The sequence below is a fragment of the Desmodus rotundus genome, chromosome 2 (assembly GCF_022682495.2).
Source record: "Desmodus rotundus isolate HL8 chromosome 2, HLdesRot8A.1, whole genome shotgun sequence".
Lineage (NCBI taxonomy): Eukaryota > Metazoa > Chordata > Mammalia > Chiroptera > Phyllostomidae > Desmodus > Desmodus rotundus.
This window is the reverse complement of record NC_071388.1, coordinates 85917128-85943528: the sequence shown is the minus strand read 5'-3', so window position 1 is coordinate 85943528 and position 26401 is coordinate 85917128. Positions and strand designations below refer to the sequence as shown.

At 36.9% G+C, this 26401-nt stretch overlaps 1 protein-coding gene across 12 annotated transcripts in view; it reads right to left on the bottom strand.

The window, feature by feature from the left end:
- The window catches only part of BBX (BBX high mobility group box domain containing), a 257308-nt gene that overhangs the window by 185007 nt on the left and 45900 nt on the right, over nucleotides 1–26401 (bottom strand). The window contains exon 1 of one of the 12 annotated variants that reach the window (XM_024578148.4): nucleotides 1063–1170. The exons of the other annotated variants lie outside the window; for them this stretch is intronic. The gene's annotated coding sequence lies outside the window, so the exon portion shown is untranslated. Of the gene's footprint in view, nucleotides 1–1062; nucleotides 1171–26401 lie in introns of those variants that run through there. 12 annotated transcript variants of the gene reach the window in all.

The window sequence follows — 26401 nt, the reverse complement described above, 5'->3', positions numbered from 1 at the left end:
AGAAATGAAGTTTACATGGGAAAAAATCTGGTTAACTTATAAGCACTAGCTTATTCTGTTCCTAAGCACTTTCAACCATTTAAGGACTACTTACTATCTTTGTGGGAATGGGCACATTTATATATTGATAAACAATTCTGAAGTTTTGTAAAATAAGTTTAAAACATGCTAACATTCAAGAATTCTCAAATTTCTTCATGATAAAATAATTCTTAAAATCAAGCAGAAACTACTTTGTAGTTTGAATGGTCTCTGCCAACTATCCAATATACAAGACAAAATTATCGTATTTACCTACTTTAAATATTCTCTGAAACTTCTTATAACAACAAGCCTGAGTATTTCATACTCAATATACAGTTCTGCACATCTCCTTTGGTGGTAGTTACATGCTTATTCTTAATACTATTCTTTTGATAACTAAATAGAAACATTTATACATATTCCCTAATTTCTGTTGAAAAGATACGTCCATATGTGTTCAAAAGCCTTCTGGCCATAATATAGTTCAGTCATGCACTCTAGTGGGTGGGGTTATGATTCTAAATTTTGGTGGCCCCTTCAGATTTCTCCACTTAGCCATAACACACCCTCTAAACTTTAAAACTTTCACTTTAGGTTACGGTAAAATCATCAACCATTTCCTTTTACTTTTGCCATCTGTCATGGAAAAGCTCCTAATGAATCTGAAACTTCTGCTAGGCTACTGGAAGTCTCTCTCATTAATCTTTGTCGTGCGGTTCATCAATAATGAGAGAGGTATTAAAGATCATCATCTTGTTTACAGACAACCACCGCCAAGAGAGCCTGGAATAACACCGTGGTTTTGACTAGAAATAATTCAGCCTGAACGAACATTTCAAGAGTCCTGATGTGGGGACTAACTAAGCACACGTTTCACATTTTACCAATAGCTGGTTAACTGTTCCACGCTTCAAGTAAAGACTGCCCTTGCCTTACCAAACACTAGGAAGAATTCCGACCTTACAGCCATCTAAGCAGCTGCTGGGCGGACCGTTTGCTCCACAGCCAACAGTCACCTTTCCATTTTCAAGCACATACCTCTCACAGAAATGTTTTCAGTGCGGCAGTCTACAAAGCTGGTTGTAACACCGGCAAGATGTGACAACAAAATTCATGATGATTTTGCTTTTTCATCAGCCTGCCCCTTTCTTTCTTTCTTTTTTTTTTTAAATTCCTCCCTCCCCCTCCATCCCCCAAAGAAAACCAAACCAACAATACTTCCACAAAACCTGACTCAGACTTATGAATATAATGCTTTCAGTGAAAGCAGACCAGCTTTATAGGAGAACAGCTCAAGAGAAGCAGGAAGCTGATCTGAGCAGCAGAGAGAGCAGAGATGGGGCGGAGCAGAAAGGAACTGAGCTGGGGGGGCGGGAGTGGGGGGGGGGGAACGAAGCACAGACAGTCCTGGCTGCTTCTAGTTATTACTGACAATTTCATCTTATAGCAGATTTATGAACGGGGTGAGCATCCATCCTGCCATACCTTTTCTTTCTTTTACGAATCTCTGTCAATCTGGTAAACTATTACACAGGGGAAAGTGAGGCCTTACAGCCTCGCCAGAGCCCAGTTGCAGGGAAATGATGTAAGCTTCCCACCTCCCACCAGCCCCCGCTCTGCCAATCCACCTCCACTCTGACCTGTTAACATTCCCCCTCCCCCAGTGCCACTGCCTGGGGCCACAGGGCCCCAGGCTCGCCTCCCCGTGTCCCACTGTGCCACAGAAAGTATTTGCCAGGGGGTAAGAAGTGTTTTTGTTTTGAGAAAAGTCTTCAATGAAAAAGCAAATGCCTCTCTGTTTGAAAAATAATGCTGAGTCAACAAAAGCTCAGTCAACCCCCAGAAGAAATAATATTAAGTAGGACTGAGGGGAGGAATGCAATTTAGTAAAAGGCAGCAGAAGGTGTAATGCAGCAACGGGTGTGATAATGGGAGTTAGGAGACCGGGTACTACTATTCCAATACCAACTCTGTGACCCTGGACAACTGGTTTAGTATCTCTGGTTTCATTTTCTGTAAAAGGAAAGAGTTAATATAAATTATATCTCAGATCTCTTGCACTGTTTTTAGTTTTTATGAACTGATACCAAAAGAAATAAGCCAGAGCAAAAAAGTAATCTGAGTGTGGCCAATTGTTTCTCATTTACTCAAAATGGCAAGCAATTTCTTATATTGAGCTATTTAAGATATGCTTTGCCAAAGTATGAAAAATGCGAGTAGGATTACCAAAAAATGTACAAGAAAAAGTTACATAGGTAGTCAAAGTGTGAATCCTGACTCAAGAATTTAGAGACAACTAGGATCATGAAGACCCATGCTCAGGAAAGGACGATGTATAAGCAGATGCTTGGAAGCAATCAAGACGTATGACATTACCCTAGACAACTATTTACCCTGGTCAGCTGTGTTCTAGGTTTAAAGGACAACACACGTGTGCGCACCCACATGAGGGATTAAAAAATCTTTTTAAATAAGAGCTGGTAATATACTGGTTACTAGCACAACAGTCTTCAAACGAGGGAAGTCAAAATCTCAGAAGTATGCGCAACTTTCCAAAGGGTATGAAGAGTAAACAGGTAAACAGAAGTTAAATCAATTTACATATCAACTTTTCTAAACACCTTTCCCTGAAACCAATCTACCCGAGAATGCTCCTACACAGCAGGTTTCCCTCTCCCATTTTACCTTTTCCAATTCCCCTTCTCCCACTTTACAAAATCAAGGCACAGCTCACCCATCACAAATCTCACTCGCAGGCACTGCTTGGGGTCGAGAAGAAACTCTGGGCAGGACACAGGAGAAACGCTGATGGTGAAAAGCGTATCACCCTAATCGCTCTTTGGCAACTTGGGTGTCTTTGCTAATTCTTCACTTGTAATAAAAGTAGAGAAGAAACCTGAAGTGTTTGTCAGCTGATAAATCAAATGCATTTTAAGTGATAGATCATTGTGATTTTGAATTTAATCCATAACTTCAAATATTTGAGTGACACTGCTTTATTAACACCCTCATCCTCTTCAACTTACTTATGTAAACAAAATTCAACAGTGCATATATTTAAAAGATTTAAAAATATGATAAACTCTTTGTAATGAATAATATTCATACAATGATATATGAAATAATTAGAAAAGCACCAATAATATATTAAAAGATAAATTTCCAATAGAATTGTATTTTCTCTATTATTAATTATAAAAGTATAATTCACATATTGTGATCAACTGTATACTAATAACTTCTTAAAAATCGAGAGAGTTCTGTCACTATAAATTAAATTTTATCACCAAAGTATGATAGGGTGATCAAAAATAGATTTTAAACATAATAATACATAAAGACAAAATTTAGTAGGAAAAGTGTAATAACAAAGACTTCAAAGAGAAAAATTAACAATAAAATTTCTGCCTGTTAAAGAGTAGTTTGTAAATGGATAGTGGCAGGTATCATATATATGCTATGGTATTTGACTCAAACATTTAAGAATGGTATGACAAGTTTATTAAGAAATGTCAGTGTTTACAATCAATTATACCACACAAGTGATTTACACTTATGACAAAATTTTAAATATCAACAAGGGAATCCATAGTTTTCAAAATTCTTTTACTGGAGCACAAATGTTTAAAGATCACTACACTGGTTCATCCTTCTTCTATTCCAAAGCACCTGTCAATCTAGAACCTCAGGAAATAAGCCACTTAGAGCAACTAAGTTTTCCAGTTATCTCTGTTTTATATTCTTTGAGTACCATAATCGTTCTTTCTCCTAATTTTATTAATTTTTTTATCCTCACCTGAGGACATTTTTTCATTGTTTTCAGAGAGAGAGGAAGGGAGAGAGAGAAACATCCAAATGAGAAAAAGCATTGACTGGTTGCCTCCCTTACAGGCCAGAACCAGGGGAACTCTCCCAGACAGGGGAACCAACCTGCAGCCTTGCAGTTATGGGAAAACGCTCCAATCAACTGAGCCACACCAGCCAGGGCGTCTCCTAATTTTAAACTTATAAATGAAAATCTTCTTAAAATGGGGAATTCTTTCCCACCTTCTTATACCACACCAACATAATTTTATCTTTTATTAGTGTTTCCAGACATTTACTACTAACATCAGTCCTACTGAGCATTCACATAATGCCCCTAAGACCTTTGATGTTACTCCTGTTTAGCTGTATGCAGTTTTTGCCAGCAAGTGAGGGACGTGGGTTCAATTCCTGACGCACCAATTAAAGTTGTCAGCCCCTGAGCAGGTAATGAAACTCCCTGTTTTCTTCCTCAGAAAAAGAAGTTAATCTCACCTTCTTAAACTATCTCACAAAATTGACATGAATTCACAAAAGTGAATATGCTTTTCTTAAAGATTCCATACCAAGAAAACTTATGCTTTGGGTTTTCTTTCCCCTTTGGGTCAGGCTCCTCCGATCATTTCTTACCCCTGACTGCCTGTATGAAACTCTCCTCTCCATTCTAACTGCCACAGGTGTGGGAATCAGTCAGAAAGCTAACTAGATCTGTTTGTTTAATTCTCATAAAAATGATATAAGGAATGGGTGTCTTCTATTTATCTCCAGAGGTCATGTGGATTCTGCATCACTCATTGTGCTAGATGGATGGCTGAGTAATACATAGAAGGATATAACTCTATATTATGTTCTGTCCAAAAACTTCAATCTGCTATAACAAAAAATCCACAGAAAGGGGAGGCCTAACATATTTTTCAGATGTGATTCTCTTTAGTATTGAATCCATGCCTGATCCAACCAATACCAGCTACATGTTACTTTTATTATCTGCTCACTGAATGTTTTTATGTATGGTGTTTGGTAGCCCAAAGATTCGGCTGCCAACCCAATCTAGTTGCATCAAGTGTCCTAGAACCTTAGATTCATTCCCAAAAGCACAACATAAACCTCTCACTTTCTGAAGTAGCAAACAAAATTCAAATAACCTCAAAGGGGAGATAAGGTTTTAAAAGTTAACTGATATTACCTGTTCTATTTAAAATGTCCACACGGTAAGCCAGGCACTTTATTCTCTTCCAGTATTATAGTCTCACTTGACACTTTGAGCAACTCCACTATGATTTCCAGGTTACTGATTATAAATCACAGCCTCAAAAGTATTTAAATCAGTGATTTTCAAACTTTTTCATCTTATGACATATGTAAACTAATTATTAAAAATTCTGCAGCACACCAAAATATTTTCTGATGATCTGACAAAAAAAATAGATATAATTTTGACTCATTCACACCAAATGGCTATTGTTGTGTTGGCTATTGTCATTTTTTTATTTGACAATCTAAGGGAAAAGAGGTCAGTGCCCCTGACCAAACAGTCCAGTATTATGTGTTTTAAAAGTTCTTGTGGCACACCAGTGTACCTTGGTGGCACACCAGTTGAAAAATGACTGATTTAAGCGACTTGCTCAAGATCAAAAGAAAGGCAAAGAAAGCCAGAACTAGAACTGAATCCTGACGGATGGTCCAGGACAGTTCCCTAGGGCATGCGCTGCTTGGCCCGCAGATGCAGCTGGCGTAACTGCAGTGAGCTGTGGCCGCACTCCTGTTGTGCAGTGATTCCCAGGGGCATCATATTTTAGTCCAAAGAGCAGACATTCTGGAATCACACAGATCCGAGTTTGAATCCAGACCATGTGACCATGGACAAGTTATTTAACTTTTCTAAGCCTCAATTTCCTCATCTCCAAAAGGCAGTAAACAGCACCTACAAGGTTGTTGTGAGGACTTAAGAGATAATATCCTTAGCACTGTGCCAGTTACAAACTTCAGTCTACTAAGTACCATTTTTGAGCTCTTATTATGTGGTATGTCTTAATTCATCTAATTCTCCCAATAATCCCATGGCATAATAGATACTATTCTGATAATACCTGTTTTATGGAAGAGGAAAAATTTTGTCCAAGAGAGGTAACACCATCTGCCTAGGTCACAGAGCTAAGAAGTGAAAGAGCTGGCACTGAACCTAAGCAGCTTGACTCCAGGGCTCACACTCTGAACTGCCGTATACCAACTCTCTGGGAATGAGTATAGGGATAGCAATAATCCTCAAAATCACCAACATCGTCATCTCCATCACCATCATCAACCTTCTCCACAGTTAGCCCAGAGGGCCTAGGGCAAGGGTGTCAAACTCATTTTCACCGGGGGCCACATCAGCCTCGAGGTTGCCTTCCAAGGGCCTAATGCAACTTTAGGACTGTATAAATGTAACTACTCCGTAACAGTTAAGCGAGAGCTCTGCGCTGCCGCCAGGTAGAAACAAGGTGCCCGGCCAGATAAAACACGGTGGAGGGCAGGACTCGGCCCACGGGCCTTGTGTTTGCTACCTGTGGCCTAGGGTGTGTGACGCTCCCCAGTGATGGGACATAAAGAGCTCGGAATTTCACTGAGTGAGGCTGACAGGTGTAAGGGCTTCAGGGAAGTCAAGAAGGAAGCTGTTCCCTGGAAGAGAATAATGTGCAGCAGAATAAAGAAACTAACTGGTGGTCTGAAATTGGGAACATGAAAAAATATCAACTACTAGATAGAGGGGGGCGGGGGGGAAGAAACCTTAGCCTAAGAAAAACAACCTTATGTTTAAAATACTTTATCAGATGCCTAAAGGAATACTAAAAATAAAATTGGCCAAAACCTGGCCTGTGATATGATTTGGGGTCCACTCTCTGTCTAGATAACAATTATCTGTCCCTGGGGGGAAAATGTGATCATTTTAATCAACTTTCATTGATAACCTGATATAGGCAGGATAAAAAAAGCATTTGACTCTCAGAGCACAGTAAAATGTCCTTCTTAACTACTGAACTGCAAATTCAATTCCTTTGGCAAATCTTAAATCACAGGCTCATGCAATGTTATTTCTGAGTTCCTTGGAATAACTATGTTTTGGGCTTTTAATCCACATTATTTTCTTCTGTGGCTTTTGTCTAAATCTAAAGTCTGTTTTCTTCACTTAAAGAGATTGGCGGAAACCACAGTTTGCCCATTTCCTTCAGGCAGAGTTAGGCTGCATCCTATGCTCAGCACATGCCACTGTTAGAGCACTGAGGACTCTCATTTGCGACTACAAATCTGGCTTTTCCATTACCCCTTAAGATCCTGCAAAAGAGAGAGAATTCATGTTTTGTTCATCTTCACAGCCCTAGCACCTAGCACACTGTGTTGCAGTCAAATGTTGAAAAAAATTAGTAGAAAGTTTTCAAGCCTGTTTTCTGACTGAGGTTTTTTCTGCAGTGGCCTTACTCTAGAAACTTTTCTCTTTAGAGAGTGATAATCTTCAGTCGCCAAAAGTGATTAGGATTTAGTAGATTAGTGATTGCTCCTCTGGCAGCTCGTTGGGAAAATAAAAGGAAAACACCCTTGGGATGATGTTTCTGTACCCTCTTTGTTGAACATATGCCCAGCACTCAGTTTCCAGACAAAAGATCTGACTTAGGGTCATGACCACTTAAAATTTATTGACTAGCTCAAGGGGCTTTGTTTATCCCATAATACCCAGGGAAGTGCCCAGCACAAGGTCAGTATCAGATAAACACTTTTATACTAGTTGATTAATTGACTGCTGCTATTAGCACCACCACAGGACAAATGCAGACCATCCTTGAACTACCAACAAGGGTGATAAAAGATTTAGCAAAACACCAGTTAGCCTCTAAAATCAGATAATTTGCTTTTTAGAAATGTAAAGTTATGATTAAATGTAATCAAAGACAATTAAAAATCCCCAAAATATCATACTTCTTTGTTTTTCCGTATGAAGCTCTTTGGAAAAAAGCAGTACCAAAAGAACTTTTTACCTTACTCAAAGAAACAAACAACACTTGCATAAATTCAATGGCATAATTTAACAGAAATTGGTGGCCCTTAACGTATGTGTATGAGGATGGGAGACTGAGCATCAATGATCATCCAATATTACTGAAATTTGCCAAATCTGATTACTGTTTTGATAAATCTAAACATACCTATTTTTGAAGAAGTTGTCTGGGGGCTCCCCAAATTGCACATACCCCTTTTGTTAATAAAAACTGAGCTCTATGTGTTCTGGTAAACACAGGAAAATAAACAAACTTTAAAGCTGCAGGTTGTGTGCAAAGACCTATTTTTAAATGTTTCAACTTTCCCTAATATGTCCTTGCATTATTAAACTCTAGGAGACATTAAGAGCAATCTTTAATGCTAAGGCACTATTATACTAAAGATCAGTTTAAGATATTTTTTGTAAGTACAGCGTGCTAACCGATTGCGCCACTGGACCTCCTGTTTAAGATATTTTTAAAAATCAGCAATCTCACAAAGACCACATGGTGATCTTAACATGTTTTTAAACCAAAACACTAAGAAGAGGGGAAAAACAACAACAACCAGTAAATAGATTACATTCTGCAGGCTGATAGGCTTAACAGTTTTTTCCCAAATATCAAAGTCATACTAAAGTGGGGGATTATTAACTTCTATTAGTGTCTTTATTATAAATCCAGGGTCATAGCTATCTACGAGTTATATGTACCAATGCCAAAAAAATTCAAAGTAATATTTTTTGTACCATAATGGTTATAAAGACTAAAAAGCATAAACTTACTAGCAAGTTACAGAGTCTCTTTACCACATAAAGATTTTCCTTTTAAACAGAATCTTACTATGACATTTCAATCACCTATTGTCAAGCACTCTGCCTCAAGGAAACATCTGTAGTACTAGTAAGACCCAACAGACCTTCCTGCCAAGATGGAGGCGTAGGTAGATACACTGTGCCTCCTCGCACAACCAAAAGGACAACAACAAATTTAAAAACAAAAATAACCAGAACTGCCAGAAAACCGATCTGTATGGATGTCAAACAACCAAGGAGTTAAAGAAGAAACATTCATTCAGACTGGTAGGAGGGGTGGAGACGGGTAGCCAGGGAGGAGAGGACGCACAGCAAGGCAGCAGCTGGAGGGCCAGAGGGGTGAGGCAGCGGCTGGCCGACCTCACAGTCCCACATTTGCGTGCTGATAAAGGGGCAGGAACTGGGAAGCGAGACAGACCACGCAACCCAGGGATCCAGCATAGGGAAATAAAGCCTCAAAACCTCTGGTGGTAAAACCTGTGGGGGTTTCCAGCAGTGGGAGAAACTCCCAGCCTCACAGAAGAGTTGGTTGGAGAGACCCACAGAGTCCTAGAACATACACAAAACCACCCACCTGGGAATCAGCACCAGAAGGGCCCACTTTGCTTGTGAACAGTAGGGGAAGTGACTGAAAGCCCAGGAGAGTTGGGCAAGTGCCATTGTTCCCTCTCTGACCCCTCCCCCACATACAGTGCCACAACGCAGCCAAGTGGGTTGCCCTGCCCTGGCGAGTACCTAAGGCTCCGCCCCTTACATGTAACAGCTGCACCAAAACAAACAAAAAACATGGCCCTAATGAAAGACAGATAAAAGCTCCAAAACTAGAATGAAGCAGTGAAGAGATAGCCAACCTATCAGATGCTGAGTTCAAAACACTGGTAATCAGGATGCTCAAAGAAATGGTTGAATATGGTCACAAAATAGAGGAAAAAGTGAAGGCTATGCAAAATAAAATAAAGAGAAATGTACAGGGAACCAACAGTGAAGGGAAGGAACCAGGACTCACATCAATAATTTGGAGCAGAAGGAAGAAATAAAAACTCAACCAGAACAGAATGAAGAAACAAGAATTCAAAAATTGAGGAGAAGCTGAAGAACCTTTGGGACAACTTTAAACATTCCAACATCCGAATCACAGGGGCGCCAGAAGGAGAAGAGGAAGAGCAAGAAACTGAAAACTTATTTGAAAACATAATGAAGTAGAACTTCTCCAATCTGGAAAGGAAACAGACTTCCAAGAAGTCCAGGAAGCTCAGAGAGTCCCAAAGAAGTTGGACCCAAGGAGGAAAACACCAAGACACATTATAATCACATTACTCAAGATTAAAGATAAGGAGAGAATCTTGAAAGCAGTAAAAGAAAAGGAGACAGTTACCTACAAAGGAGTTCCCATGAGACTATCATCTGATTTCTCAAAAGAAACATTACAGGCAAGAAGGGGCTAGAAAGAAGTATTTCAAGTCATGAAAGGCAAGGACCTACATCCAAGATTATTCTATCTAGCAAAGCTATCATTTAGATTGGAAGGGCAGGTAAAGTGCTTCCCAGATAAGGTCAAGTTAAAGGAGTTCTTCATCAGCAAGCCCTTATTATATGAAATGTTAAAGGGACTTATCTGAGAAAAAGAAGATGATCAAAACTATGAATAGTAAAAATGACAAATTCACAGTTATCAACAATTGAACCTAAAAAACAAACAAACAAACTAAGCAAGCAACTAGAACAGGAACAGAATCACAGAAATGGAGATCACAAGGAAGGTTATCAGCAGGGAGGGGAAGAGGGGAGAATGGAGGGAAAAGGTACAGGGAATAAGAAGCATAAATGGTAGGTACAAAATAGACAGGGGGAGGTTAAGAACAGTATAGGAAATGAAGCAGCCAAAGAACTTATATGTATGACCCATGGACAAGTAAAGGGGGGGTGCAGAGAAATGATGGTGGGAGGGGAGTGCAGGGGAATAAAGGGGGTAAAATGGCACAACTGTAATAGCATTATCGATAAAATATATTTATAAAAAGAAAAGACCCAATAGAATGTGATTAGATATGTGATTGGGATCCTCCTTTTAACTGTGTATGATTACTACCACAAGCGTTGATTTTTATAATTCCTTACAAAATAAGCCATATTTGATAGAAATAAATTCCTTCTCTCAAATCAGATTACATATGTCATTTATTAGCATGTTCTTTTTGGTCTGTATGATTATGGCATTTGGCTAGTATTGATTACTGGGTGGTGTTTGTTTATTGCTGTTGTGGTTGTTATAGAGGTTACGCGTGGGGGATAAGTAAGGTGGAGGCTAGTGTTAGGGTAATTAGGAAAGATAGGAAATATAGCTTGACAAGTCCCTTTTGATTGGAGGTTAGGGCGGCGAGATTTGTTTGGAGGAGGGAGGCTGTTTTGGGAAGGATAATTTCTGTTCAGGTAGAGTCTAAGAGGGTGGATGCTGATTTCTGGCCCATTGAAAGGCTTGCTGCGGGGGGTAGTTAAAAGTTTAAAAATATATTTGTTCGTCAATGAAATATAAAATTTGAAGGAAGGAATTCTACATACTTCTGAAATGCCTCCTTTCCCTCCTATCCTCTTTGAGCAGCTGACTGATTTCTGCATCTTAAATCAAGTGTTTTTAAGCCTCTTTTATTAGACTTGCACTGCTCCCCTGAATTCTCTAACCATGGTTTTAATCCATTTCACTCTTTCATTATTTTGATAACTTTCTTCACTGTCCTATGAAAAATCAAGAACACTAAGGGGCTCATTGGAAAATTATCTAAATTTTTTTTTTCTTTAGATAGGTGTTAATAGTTTCTTTGTTTGTTTTTCCCTAAAGGCTTCTTTTAGGATTTAGAAGCACCAAAGAGAAGGGATATATAGCTTGAATGATACTTAATCTATGATATTTTTCTTAAGACTATGAGGAAAACAATCTATCTGGAATGGCATTAACCTTTAGGAAACTGGCCAATTCCCAAGAGTGGATATTGCCTGGAAGCTAGAGGTACCATGGTTGTGTTAAGGAAGCAAGGTCATGAAAGGTCAGTGACTAGTTTCCGGCATAACTGGAGCAGGCAAAGCTGTGACTTCTGTTGGGACCACACTCAACCTGTGCTGTTACTGATAAGTGGAACCCCTGACCTAGCACTCCAAAGCTTAATTTCCACTATCTGTCCCAAACCCAAATGAGGGTCATAAGCGCATTGGTGCAGCTTTGGATGATGGAGTGATTAATAAATAAACTCTCAAATGTGAGACAGAGAGGCAAGCAGCCCAACGTGGTCATTGAAAGAGAGGAATTCATCTGTGTAGGTAGGATGTGCCGTGGATAAAGCTTAAACTTTAAAGTGATTTAAAGAAATAAGAAAGAGACTGGGTAAAATAAGAGAGGTAAAGATTTAGAAAATTGAAGTAAAAATATATGCATATACCAATAATTTTCTGTTTAACCATATTATAAAGCATATAACTAATTATTTGATTTATAAAATCATCTTAAAAATGGTCCGATGGAATGCTTATTTATAACAATATTTTCAGGTGTTCACAAAGATTCACTTTAAGGAAATACTTCACATTTGAAACTGCAATACTCTGTTGTATATGAAGCCATATATTCCTGGGAAAAAAGAAAGGATTAGCGTCTGTATAAAGGACAAAGGGACCATATTAGACCCCAAAATGATGGAAAGTACTAAAACAAAGACATAAAGAAACTAATCAAAATTCATGGTGCGTGATATAAAATCTCTAGTCAACTGTGAAAAATCACACTTTTAAAACAATTTTGTTTTGTTAGATCTTGTCCTTTTTCTAAATATGTCTGTGTGTCTTTCCTGTGATTAAGAAAGCCAAAATTCTCAAAACATGTATTTAGAAATTCTGAGATATTTCTGTACTTGAATAATAGTCAGGTTTAACTGCCCTCTCTTGAGATCTTCCTAGAGAAAATGAAGAGTATAATTCCACCTCTGAAACTTTGAAAAAATATTGCTATGTGGCACTGCTTAAAACCAAGTCAACAGTTAGGTTTTCCTGCTTCCTCCAGTGGAATTTCTTGAAAGAGTGCCAAGAATCACTTGATCACTTAAACCAGTGCTGATGAGTTGGAAGCAGCTGCAGAATATGAATCAGTGGTCATTTCTGTTATATGTTTGTTTTTAAATAATTATCTGAAGGACCAAGTAACTTGATCAAGAAGGTACTCTGGAAGCAAGCGAAAGACCACTGGATTAAGAGGCCGCCAGGAGACCTGGAGAAGAGTTCTAAATTAGGATTAAACTGTTTTGACTTCACCCATTCTCTGATTACTGTCTTCTATCTAATGGCTTTGTTTTTTAGTTCTTTTATAAGTGTTTGGAGAGTAAGGAACCAAGTACATTTCTTTATCTATGTCTGTAAGAACACAACAAAAATAATGATCAAATAGGAGATGTTCAAAGATATTGACTCACTGAGTATACTTAATGAGCTAATAAAATAAAATGGTTCCTTGTTTTCCCCCACTACAATCAAGTTTGCATTACAAATTGGTGAAATAGCATAAAATGATGTCCAAAGGTTCTGACTGGGTATGTCAATAGGCCAAATGGAAGTCTCATGGGCTATCTCTGAAAACACAGATGTTCTTAGTTAACATCACTTATGTTACTCCTTAACTAATTTGGGAGACTTAATTTCTCACCTTCATGAATGCTCATAAGCACACAATATATGTGATTTTTAAGTTAAAGTAAATATTATCTATAATCACACCACTATGGACATTTTTTGACTATCAGTCTTTTTTCTTTGTAACCCCAAAGCCTGGCACGTCAACAGGTGCTTGGCGCTACATGTTCAACTTTTACCCCATTCTTTTTTACTCATGTATCTTAGTTTTAAGAAAAACAGCACAAGCATTTCCCTCCCGTTATTAAAAATATTAGTGAACATAATCTTAATGGATGAATTAAAAAAATTTTTTTACTGAAATTGTGAAATTCAGGCACAGAGAAGTTAAGCATCTCGAACACAGTTACCCAGTTTATCGGTAGCAAACTCACATTTGAATTTGAACCTAAATTGTATAATTCCATGCTAGTAACCAAATTGCTTCTCTTAATGCAATGTTATGCCACATGCCTCTGCTCCTTCCATCTATATCTCATTCAACCACCTTAGCTCCTGGCCACTCTCCACACAAAGTGGCTACTCATCCAGGCTGGCTTTCTTACAACTGATCCTCCTACTCTCGACCCTTCCATCCCCCACCCACATGCTCCAGGCCCCTTCTCTTACTTTGTGACATGGTTTTCATATAGCTTCCTGTCAGTCACTTCCTCCTTTCTTTACCTCCCCAAACCCTGACCATCTTGTAATAGCTGGGTCATGTCCCCTCTCCTCCATAAAATCTCACTCAACTATCAGAACCTTCATTCATTCATTCAAATCATCCAATAATCAGTTAATTAATATCTACTGTGTACGAAGTACTGCTGTGAGCACTGGAATAGAAAGAACAAAACAGACAAGACTAATGTCACAGAAAGATAAACAAGTAAAAAATGCAAAAATAATTTGTCAGTAACATGAATTATGAAAACAAGGTGATTTCTGTACTATTTCTGGTAGGCTGACAATTTGGTGTAAAACTGAATTACTGAAGGCAAGGATTCCATCTATGTCTAGAGCCTACCACATTACAGGTACTTTGGTGATCAATAAATTAATGCATGTATAAAAGAAGAAGATGGATGAAAAGAAGGATGCAAGAATGAATGAATGAATAAAGAAACCACTGTGACTAAACCATTGCATCTCCACATTTTGCTTCTCCCAACTAGGTTATTCCCCCAACTAAATTGAGGCTCAAGAGCCTAGAGCCTACAAATCAATGTTGGTCTGGCCTGCTCAGCAAAGGTGAAAATGAATCCATGTGATTTTAGGTAGGGCAGGTACCTCCAGTTAAGAAATGACCCTCCACTATTTCCTATTCTCTTACCCAATGCCAAGTTCCCATATTCATGTGCCCTGCCTGGCTCCTGAATCTGCCCCTTGTCCTTCAGGGCAAGATCCCAAAATTTAATAACTAACAGTAGACAGCAAATAGAAAAACTTTATATTCTTAACTAATACTTCAGGAATTATGAGAATAGCAATTTGTATTTCATATTGTTTATAATTACAGTATCCAAATCATTCCTATATTTGACTAAATTCTCAAAAGCTTACCAAAAGTAATTTAATTTTTCTTTAAAAATATTAAACATTTTCAAATATTCAGAAGCAATGGTGGAATATATTTTTAAATAAAGCAAGATAAAATGTCAAAACCCTCAACAGTATGTAATCATTTGCTCATATCCTTGGCCACGGTAATCACAGACCATAATAATCAAGGATACTGTTTCTCAAACTTATCCTTGACAACAAAAATAAATCCACAAACAACTCTGTGGACTCCAGTCTAAGGGACATGATCTTAAACATTTGCTTTAGGTACACACTGAATTGTCAACAGTATCAGAAGCACACATATAAACTTTAAGACAAACATCTAATAGTGATGCTCAGTCATAAGTTAATTAATTGGGCCACCCTGAAAATAGTTTACTTCTTTTATTTGTCAGCTAAAGGAAACATGAAAAATTATGCCCTGGCTGGTGTGGCTCAGTGGATTGAGTGCTGGCCTGTGAAAGGGTTGCCAGTTCGATTCCCAGTCAGGGCACATGTCTGGGTTTTGGGCCAGGTCCCTGGTGGCGGGGCACGTGGGAGGCAAACACACAGTGATGTTTCACTCCCTCTCTTTCTCTGTCCCTTCCCCTCTGTCTAAAAATAAATAAATAAAATCTTTTAAAAAATTGTTATGTTCTCATTAAGAACTAGCTAACCCCTGAGGAGATGTCCATTACTTGAACTTGACTCAAGTGTAAGAAAACCAGATCTTAAAAAGCAGAAGTAGGGAATCTCTCAAGAAATTAATTTGTGTGTATTTGTGGTACGGGCATATATATGTGTACAACAAACTAAATATTTTAATCAATGTTCATTCCTGATTAACAGTCAAGTGTTAGTGATCGTTAAAAATTTTTAATCTTAAATTTCTCTGCGTATTAGTCACAATTCTCTAATGGACAAATAATTAATAATATATAAACAAACATTTTCAAATAGCAGTTGAGTACTATTTAAAAATAACCACTTGGAGGAATTATTGTGGTCAAATAATTATCCTTTTATTAACTTCTCATTTTGTATTTGGTTTCTTAAAATGAGAACATTTGTTTAACATTAAAGTTATATAAAAGAGTATCAGAAAATATATCTTTTTCTGATATATCTGACACTTCACCATTTATTGTTCTTTCACAAAAAATGCCCAAAATTATAAAGTGTGACCCTACCAATAAAATTGCTGATTGAAATATGAAGATTCAGGAACCTCTTAGCTTAGGGATTCCTGATCTTCTTTGTAACGTAAATATAATATAACCTAACATCTTGTTTTCTTGCACCCTTATACTGTGTTTTATTAACATAATTAAAATAAATTCGCTTTCTAGTTACCCGGAGAATCATATACATATAAAACAGAAGTTTCCTGTTCTGGAAATATTTCTTTTATTATTTCAAGTGGCTCATGCCAATTTAGGATCACTAAAAATTACATATTTTGATAAAACATTTTCCAAAGAAAATAAAGAATCATACAAAAAGAAACAGGATTGTACTTTTGCTGTACTGAGTTAGCTAAAAAGCCCCATAATTGGAAAAGAAAGGCTTCTTATAAACATAACTATAACAAATGTAATAATTTAAAGACTTTTTATTTGTACTAGTTTTCATATATGTAGTACTGACCTTTTGAGAAATTAACCTATTTCCTTCCACTTGGACATAAAAATATATCCTACTTATCTCAGCATAAATCAGCTCCCAATTCCATCTCTAGGTACTATCCTAGCTCTCTTCCCCCCTTCCAAGTAAAATTTTTTAAAACATTTGTCAACAGCAACAATAGCCTTTTTCTCTCTCTTAGTTGCTCTTCACACCACTATTGCCATATTTTTCGGACCATAAGACATACCTAGATTTTAGAGGAAAATATGAAAAAAAATTTTGAAGCAAAAACATGGTAAAATATTTAATAACATCCTTTAACGCAGAAATCCTGTAGTGAGCCAGGTAAGCTACATTCGGAGTATAAGACACACCCTCATTTTCCTCCCAAATTTGGGGGGGAAAGTACATCTTACAGTCTGAAAAATATGGTACATAGGCTCTTACCCCCCTCACTTTCTTTGAACCACTGCTAAATGCAGTAGTGGGTTTACCAACTCACCTTATAATTTCCTCATCTGAGTTACTGACTTGACATTCTCCTGGTTTTCCTCTTGCCTGCCTGGCCAGTCCTCAAGTCCTACACTGATTGATGGTACTCTACCTGCCCCTCCCTCCAGGCCCTCTTCCTACACTCTCTCTGCATTTTTGTCTCCCAAGGCCTACGAATTAAGATTTCAACTGAAACATGACATCCTCAATGAAGCCTGCCCCGCTCCTACAGGTTTGGTCAGTGCCTCACTCACAATTTTATTTCTACTTTATTTTTCCGCTTTTAAGCATTTATGACAATCTGAATTAAAATAATTGCATAAGTAAATATTTTATGTCAACTGCCCTCATTAGACTGTGAGGTTAGGGGCTGTTATCCCTGGTGCCCGGCATATAGCTTTCTATACATAAACATTTGCCTGGCCAGGTCAGTTGGTTAGAGCATCATTCTGAAACACCAAGGTTGCAGGTTTGATCCCTGGTCAGGGCACATACAAGAATTAACCAATGAATGCATAAATAAGTGTAACAACAAACTGATATCTCTCTCTCTCTCTAAAATAATTTTTTAAATGTTCATATGCATGAATATTTGATGGAAGGGAGGGAAAGGGAAGGAGGAATGAGTTTCACAAACTAAACTGATAACTATTAACTTGGTTTCTAAAAATGTAAAACTAAAGAAAAAATAGTATCATATGAATAGTTTGATTCAGATGTTAAAAAATAAACCAACCGTGAAATTAGCTGGTTTAGAAGAACTAATAATATTAGACATTATACATAAAATTTAAAGTGCAATTATACTGAAAACTGAAATGACTGGCACTTAAAAAAAAAAAAAAAAAAAAGACCAACCTACAAAAAAAAAAAAAGGTTCCAGAAATCAAAACTGAAGACTGGTTTCACAGAATCATTCATCTACTCAGGAGTAGCAGAAATAAGGTTATAACAAAGAAAACCATAAACATATTAAAATAAGTATTTCTTAAATCTGAATAAACATTTTAAACCTACTCTTCAAGACTCAATTTGCTCTTAAAATTAAATGATAAATAAAGCATTAATTACTCCAAAAATCTAGTATCCTGTGCTATTGGTAATAAGGTATAAATCATTCATGCTTTGTTTCCTAATTTATCAAATAAGCAGTTGAGTAGCTGATCTTTGAGGTCCTTCCCAACACTTCAGAAAATTTAAGAGTTACACCAAGTAACCTAACACAGTAACATCCCAGTTAACCAGAAAGTCTGTTTCTGAGACTTTTAACTACTCAAAATACAAAAGATTAGGAGCCTAAAAAACATTAAAAGTCCTCTGAATTTGTTTTTATTAACACCTAACAAGTCCCATATATTTAAGGCAGGCCTTATGCTTCACAACATGTTGATCATGGTTTTTATTTTGACCACTGTGCTTCACTATCCAGCAGAAAATCATATTAACTATGCAGCTAACAGCCTTGAGATGAGTCAAAAGGGAGGCAGGATGAGAAAAGAGAATAAGAGGAAAGATTAAACCACAGGTCATTCTCTGAAGAACAGCAAGGAAGAGCATTATTAGTGAAGTGAAGAGCACAACACACTTACATCATTCTATTAATCCTAACAGCAGTAATGATATTGAAGTATCAGAGAAAAAGTAAATTATGTTTGTTAAATTCTATCTAGCAAGGAAAATACATCATTGAAAAGTTTATAATTTAAACTTAAATTTTTAAAAAGGTAAAAGCTGTTTTAAAAAAAAATGCCCAAAAGGTTCCAAAACTTTACAACTCACAAGTGTTATACTTTAACTGATACATTACAGCCCCAGCAATAAAACATTAGCACAGTAAGTCCTACCTTAGTTATACGCCAATAGCTTTAAGGAAGAAAAAATACTAGTAAGGCAATAACACATACTAATAATAATAGTAAAATTCTAGTCAACAAAGAACTGCTCTCCAGTTACAATTAAAAACAAACAAAAAGACAAATGAAAACTGGGAAAAGAGACTCTTCTTTCCTGAAATTTACGTCTGGAAGCTGTCCCAAAATGAGCATTAATTGTATGGCACCTGGGTGACTCTGGGTTTTCAAAGATGGCTACTTCACTGGCAGACTAAGGCACTTTCAACCACAAAGACAATTTCAATACTTTAAAAAAAATCTTAGTTTTATAAACACTGCCTGTACACTGGGATACAAACCAGATAGGTGAAAGTGGTCAAAAGTTACAAACTTCAGGGGGTTAGTGAGGGGGGAAATGTGTAAAAAAGTTTCTACATATGCCATGTGCGCTGAAAATTGTTAAAGTAAAAACTGCACAAATTTTTGCCAAATGTTTTCAAAAGCATAAAACAATTCTGCAAAATATTTGCTGCCTATAGAATCTACTTAAAAATATTCCTACCAGGTTAGTGTAATTATTTTATTAAATAGAAAGTTTGCCAAAATATCTGATGCTGTAACAAGCCAAGAAATGACTGCTTCTGACTAAATCTTTTCAATATAGTTTTTTAAAAGTTAGATTTAAAAAAAGGCTCATATATATACATATATACATATATTGTATTAAGTAAGCATTATTTTAAAAACTAGTTTTATAAATATGCCACTATAGATGGAATAATGCTATCTACAAATTGATAGAATCTAAATTCTATTTTTAAAAATTTCAGTAGTAGTGATATACATCTTTCCAAAAAAATATCCTACAATTGCCCCTTCAAGGACATAGTACATGACTGAGAATTAGATTTAATAAATTCTATAAATTCTGTCCTGTTGCTGATATATTTGATTCTTTATGTATATAACTCAAATAAGTTTTCTTATTGGTAAATTCCTATTTGCAAAGAATACAGTCAACTCAAGGATATTAAATACTGAGGACATGGGCAATTTATGAAGACTGAACAACATCAGCTCAGACCTATAACAGACACCAATTAGCAAAACAATGATTATAATTTGGTATATAACCCATTCTCCAAGTTACTTTTTACAAATCTTGGCTTAGTTCCACAATTACTACCTGTCTAGTTATGCAAAGCACTGTTAGGCCCTGCAAGATAGAAGAGTGAAGAATATGACCCTTTCACTTCAAACTCGTTAGGAGCAGGGCACAAATAAAGGATTACAGAAGTGGAATTCCTGAGTTTGGGAACCCTGAAAGAGATTGGCCTGTACCACCAAAAAAAAAAAAAAAAAAAAAAAACCCAAAACAAAAACCAAACAAACAAAAAAGTCCTTCAACAGAAATGGGGAAAAGACTATTCCTTTCCTAGGATTCAGGAACAAGGTTTTAAATTTCTTTTATCCAGCCCATACTTCAAAACTGCAATGTGATTGATTACTCTATAAAAGCTCAATAAGTGAAAGGAAGATATTTTAAAGCAAAACCAGCAGCTTCTATAAAAAATTAGAAGTTTGATTTAAATTTGCCCCAAATATGGATTGTTCTTTAAGTGAAACTCATTCAAAATTCTCTTACGAATAACAATTAAAAAGATTAGCCTCAGACCAGGTGTAAGGTAGACTATAGGTCTTTCATACTTAAACTTTTATTTTCATATAAAGAGGACTAAAATCATGAAATTTAGTACCTCATTAAAACTACTGCCATTTAATGTTTCTAAACCACAGAATTTTTTTTCCTGATAGCATACTATATTTCAGTCACATTTTTGGTAAATACTTACCTATTAAGAATGTAACTAAAGTTTAATGTGACCAACATCAAAAGACAATGTTCCTTTATTAATTGAATCCCACGTGAATATCTTACTTTTGAATCTTCAGTAAAATAAAACAAATTGTTAATATATATTATCACATGAGCATGCTAGCAAGGATAACAATGTTAAAAGAAAATAATGAAAATAATAAGAAAAAGGTAACAATGGAAAATTTTTGGATTTAAGATTCATCTTCTGTCCAAAATGCTAGCAAAACAGAAGCAATGTCTTTAAAAATCAGATAAATAGCCAACATAAACTCCTGGTAAATTAAACTTTTCATTTTTTCATTTTAAAAGATGCATGACGCATAGAGGCTATTTTTATTACATTAATCTTTCATAATTTCCTATATCTGAAATTAAACTCTTTAACTGATATCAACTGGTTAAAATAAACTAGGCAGAATTAACTGCCTATCTTAATGCCAGAAGCAACTCAAATTTTACATAAAAGATTACGGGCCTTCTAAAATCTGTTGTAGCACTGATTTAAATGAGCTTCTCAAGTACAATCCAGAGTTACACGGGGGAAAAAATCCACTGCCATTAATATATAATTAACAAAAATATGCCAACTCATGTTCTTAAAACTGTATTTAAAAAGTAATTCTACAGAAAATGACAGTAAAATTTAAAGACACTCAATCCACCATGCGTACTTTCTTAATGTCCCCACAGGATACTGAGAACAAAGTACAGAAGGAATGAGAAGAGAGAGATGAAAAAGAGAGAGCTTCGAGTTAACATCTGACTAAAAGTTAGCTGCACAATCTGGGGAAGGCCAAATCATATATAGGTAAAACCTTGAGGATTAAACTCATTTAATTTCTTCTCTTTGGTCATAAAACAGGCACCCTCTACATAGGTTAAGTGTCTATGCAAAAAGCAGCATAAAGAAATCTGTTGAAATGGGAGGGACTGCAGAGCATCCATCAACATTTGTTTGAAAAGACCTGCCAGGCTCTCAGGAGTTACACTTAAATAATGTGACCTTTCCAGATGGGACAATAAGGAGACAGATTAGACCCTTCAAGAGGTGATTCATCCTCAGACTCGTGGTGAGGGGAATCCACTCTAAAGCCTGGACTGCCTGTTTGCTTTCCATGGCCCTGTAACTAGCTAGTTATTGTACAGTACCTACTACGGTCCTCGGACAAGTTCCTAAAGGAGGCTCCAGACTCAGTGATAAAAATGCACAACGCTTCCAGGCCGAGCCTCCAACAACAGCACCTGCTTTTCTCTTGTCTGAGCAGAGGACAAATCCCAGTGCACAGAGTGCTTATTCACCCCTTTCCAAGACTTTTTATCATATCACTTAGATTTTGAAGAAAACTCTTAAACACAAACAGTATAACGAAACGTTGAAAAGTAGCTCACCTAGAGACGCAATTTTTCAACCTTTTTCATCTCATGGCACACATAAACTAATTACTAAAATTCTGCAGCACACCAAAAAAAAATTATATTTTTTCCAATCTGACAAAAAATAGGTATAATTTTTATTTATTCACACCAGACAGCTATTGTGTTGGCTGTTGTCATTTTTTTATTTGACAATCTGAGGGAAAAGAGCTCAGTGCCCCTGACTTAAGAGTCAAGTACTGCATGTTTTAAAAATTCTTGCAGCACACCAGTTGAAAATCGCTGCTCTATGGGGGACACGATGTGAAAGTGAGAAATGAGAACGTATGCATTCTACACAAACAACTCTCAGCAGGTGTAATACTTCTCCAGTTTCTCACTGGTCCATAAACTTAAAACTGCCCACGCACTTCAGGGCTGGAGTATAAAATGAGAGGGCCCCTCAGGGTCCATAGAGTTACTCTATCAGGTACAAAATCTTTCTTAGTATCTCAAAAGCCTCAAGATTAACCCACCCACCAGGTAGGTGCCTCCTGCAAATGCCTCCTTCACCCTTCCAAATCCACCTCCTCTGCATTTCACAGGATGGAGCAGTTGTCACAAGCAGGTGACCAGCACACACTCTCCATGACCAGTGAGCAGAAGGGCTTCTCTCATCTGCTCATGGTGAGCCCCTAGGCTCACTCCACCAGAGGAGGAAGCACCTCCCAGTGAGCCCAGTGTGCTGCGCTTCTCCCTCCTTCCTGCAGAGGGAGGCAGGCCGAGAAAGAGCCTGCTCTAGGGCTAAGAGCTCCTTTCTCTAATCTAAGGAAACAGAGGGGAAAATGAATCCACGGGAAGCCCCGTGCTTCTGGAAAATGAGAAAGGAGGTGGAAAAGCAGGTGCTACTGTTTTCAAAATATTGAAAAATTTTAACTTGGCCACTAGGAGGCTTTTTTTTTTTTAATGTATACATAAAGCCTGGTGAGAAACAGGTTTACAACAACTTTACCCACTGACAAATGAAGTTTAAACTCCAGCCTCTCTTCCAGAATCAAGTCTGTGTCCCCACCGGTTAGGAGGCAGTGTGGTAAAATGTCCTCTACTGAATGAATTTATATTCAAGTTGCTTTCCCTCTGTAGCTCCTCGCTGTTGCCTGGAAACAGGAAACCCTTCCCACCTACCAGCTTCCTGACTACTCCCCCTGTCTCCCTCTTTCAGTGCTGTGAATGTACCTAGCCATGCTTCTAGGTACTATTATCTTAAAGGGCCGATTCTTTTAAATGAAGCAATGCAGGAATTTTGCCAGTTGTCTCTTTAGGAAGAACATTCACCAGCCAAACAAATTAGTATTTAAAACTTGAATTACTTAGGCAGGAGAACTGCCCACCCTCCCAAAATACACTTTACCTAAAAGCACTTAAAATGATGAATGTTAAATACCAATTAATTAAAACAAGCGTGTCAAACAAAAACATGAGTTATTTTACCCACTACTTTGCCTCAGTGGTATTTCTTTGAAAACCCTTTCTTTGGGTAAGGAAGAACACCATCTCTTTAACAGACAGAACCCTATGCTTGAATCATTAGTCACCTTGGTGCCCCGATAACCTCAACGCCCACACCATGGCAGCTGCTAAGCCCTTACAGAGTCTAGTTATCTACTCTTCACTTCTCTGATCGTCCCTGTCCACTCCTTTTTGCTACCACTAAACTTTTGACATAAATTAATTTTCATTCAAAATTATTGAAGCACCAAGAGCTACTGCTATTATTATCAATTACTTAGAAATGCCATGTGCCAAGAAGCATAAAAGCCATTTACATATTTTACTTTATTCCCTTCCATAGTCAATGAAGAAGTACTATTATTATCCCACCTTAAAGATAAGAAAACTGATGGAGAATGCTTAGGTAACCTGCCCAAAGCCATACACACAGAGTAAGCCTCAAATTCCTCTCCTAGGAAGAGAGAGGCAGAACATTTTATCTCCAACCCTTCATTCTATTTCTACTAGTTTTCCTCTTTGGAAATGTTTTGATAAATGTAAAACCAAAATGAGCTTTCCCTTCTTTGCTAGGTGATTCACAGCGTGCTTCACATTCACACCAACAGCATCACACGCTGGTCCACATCCACCCGTTAGAGAGGAACAGGTGTGTTAGAGATCCTTTTTAGTATTTTAATTAATGGGATTTATGACAAAAGTTTTATGTGCCTTTCAGAGATGCAGTAAAAAGTAAACTTCTTGTTGTGATTAATGTTTATAAAGAGCTTTGGGAGAAAATAAAGTCCTAAGAAAAGTTTTGGTCAGTCTCTGGTAGCCAAAGCACAAGTTCCTAATGCCACAACAAAATTCACAAGGTCAAAATAACTAACCAGATAGATAGGTCAGTCCTTGGAATGATGACTTGTACCTAAGGAATACTGAACATCGGATACTAAATTTGCATCACAAATTTATTTCTTAGCTTAGAATTATTTCAGCTTAGAATTTTTCCTGATATCATACTCTTGTTCATAAACTGGCTTATAATGTGGGCTTCAATATCCTTGAACTATACAAACAAGCTTAACCATACCTTAGATTCAAACGAACAAACAAAACAACTCTAAAACAAAACTGAAAACTAGAAATCGCCCCAAAGTTAGTGGATTGGTGAAGGCAATAAATTAACATTGTAAACTGTTATTGATAATTTCCAAATAACATACTCTCTGGTTTTATAAAAAAGGTTAGTTATGGATAGTGTCTTGATTTTTAATATGGTAAAGAAATCACTCCTCTTTGTGCCAACAAAATTATAAAAGAGCCATTTAGTTCTAAGTGAACACTACAGGCAGGACTGTGTTCCAGTTGTGGTGTTACAGTTTACCAGCCACTTGCTAACTTTCGGCAGATCCCTCGTATTGCCTAAGCTTCAGTTTCCCCACATCTGCAAAGATAATAATGGCAACACTAACTATCTACAGGTTATTCTGAAAATCAAATGAGACTATGAACAGGCTCTAAAAATATAAAGTTAGGTTTTCTGCGCTATATACTCCTTGGTTCTCTCATCATATTTTAAACCATCAAATATGAATGAAAGACGTGAAGTCAGCACTCCTATAATTTCTGGCATACATGCTTCATTTATCTACATTTAGAAATCTTGCTTTTCCATTTTTATTAAAACTTTGGAAATACGTTACTTAAGGACAACATGCCTATGTAAATTAGACATAATTACCCAGTGGAATTTGTACAATAACCAGTACTGAGCCAACAATTATTAAAGATAGGACTTTTACTTACAAAGTTTTCAGCCATGGAAATTGTATTTATCTAAAGCTAAAATCAAAAATCTAAGAGAAATGGGTAGATGAATCATGTTCCAATAAAAATTAGTATTATAACTAGCAGAGTCCCTTATACCACTGCTTCGGACTATAGATACCCATTCCCATCGGACGGTCAGTGTGGGCAACACTGGTGGCAATCTTGCCAGAACCTAAATAGTTGTGAGGTAGTAGGGATTTTTTCCTAAATGAAAATCTATGCCACTTACTGCAAAACAATCCTAAAATACCTTATTAATCAGAAAAATGGTAAAATCAAGCAAACCTTGGATAATCAAATGTCCATGAACACTGGCAACAGAATGAGAGAAGAGCAAATAAACCTGAAATGATATTATTAAATATTTTCTAAATTTAGTATGGCTCATAATTTTATACACAACTAAGTAGTCTATGCCTTCATAAAGTGGTGAGGAAGGGGAGAGAAAAGGAAAGGAGGTCTGGGGGAGGGGTTGCTATCTTTACTTGAAAGTATATAACTAGACAATTAAAGAGAAGGAAGAATTCTTAACAAAAAACTTTATCATCAAGTTCATTGAAACAGAAATGTTTTTAGGTCTACATTATCCAAGTCCTGATTCTGCCACTAGAATTCAGAAGGGTAGAAACAATAATTAACTGCCAGTATATTTGTGGGTTTAGTTAATTCTTCAGTTCTAATACACCTTTCATCTGTCCTTCTCGGTTTTTAAGCCTGAGGCAATCCTAGTATCAGTGGTCAGATACTTGGGGTGTTAAAATGTAACTGGACACCTGGACAACAGCAACTACATCAGTAGCTCACTAACCCAGAAAGTCCACTTGAATTGGCTTACACTGCCCTCTACAGCCTTGAGTGATTCCTTCTGAAAAATAAATCTGTATTTTTATAATGTGGAAGGATAGCATAGAATAAGGGGTAAAGAGATATTCGTTGGCATTCAGTTTCATCTGTAAATCACATTAATAATGGTGACTTGAAAGCTGGATTTTTAAATATTGTTACATGCCTTTTACCTATTTTTATTCATTAACCTCCCAATGA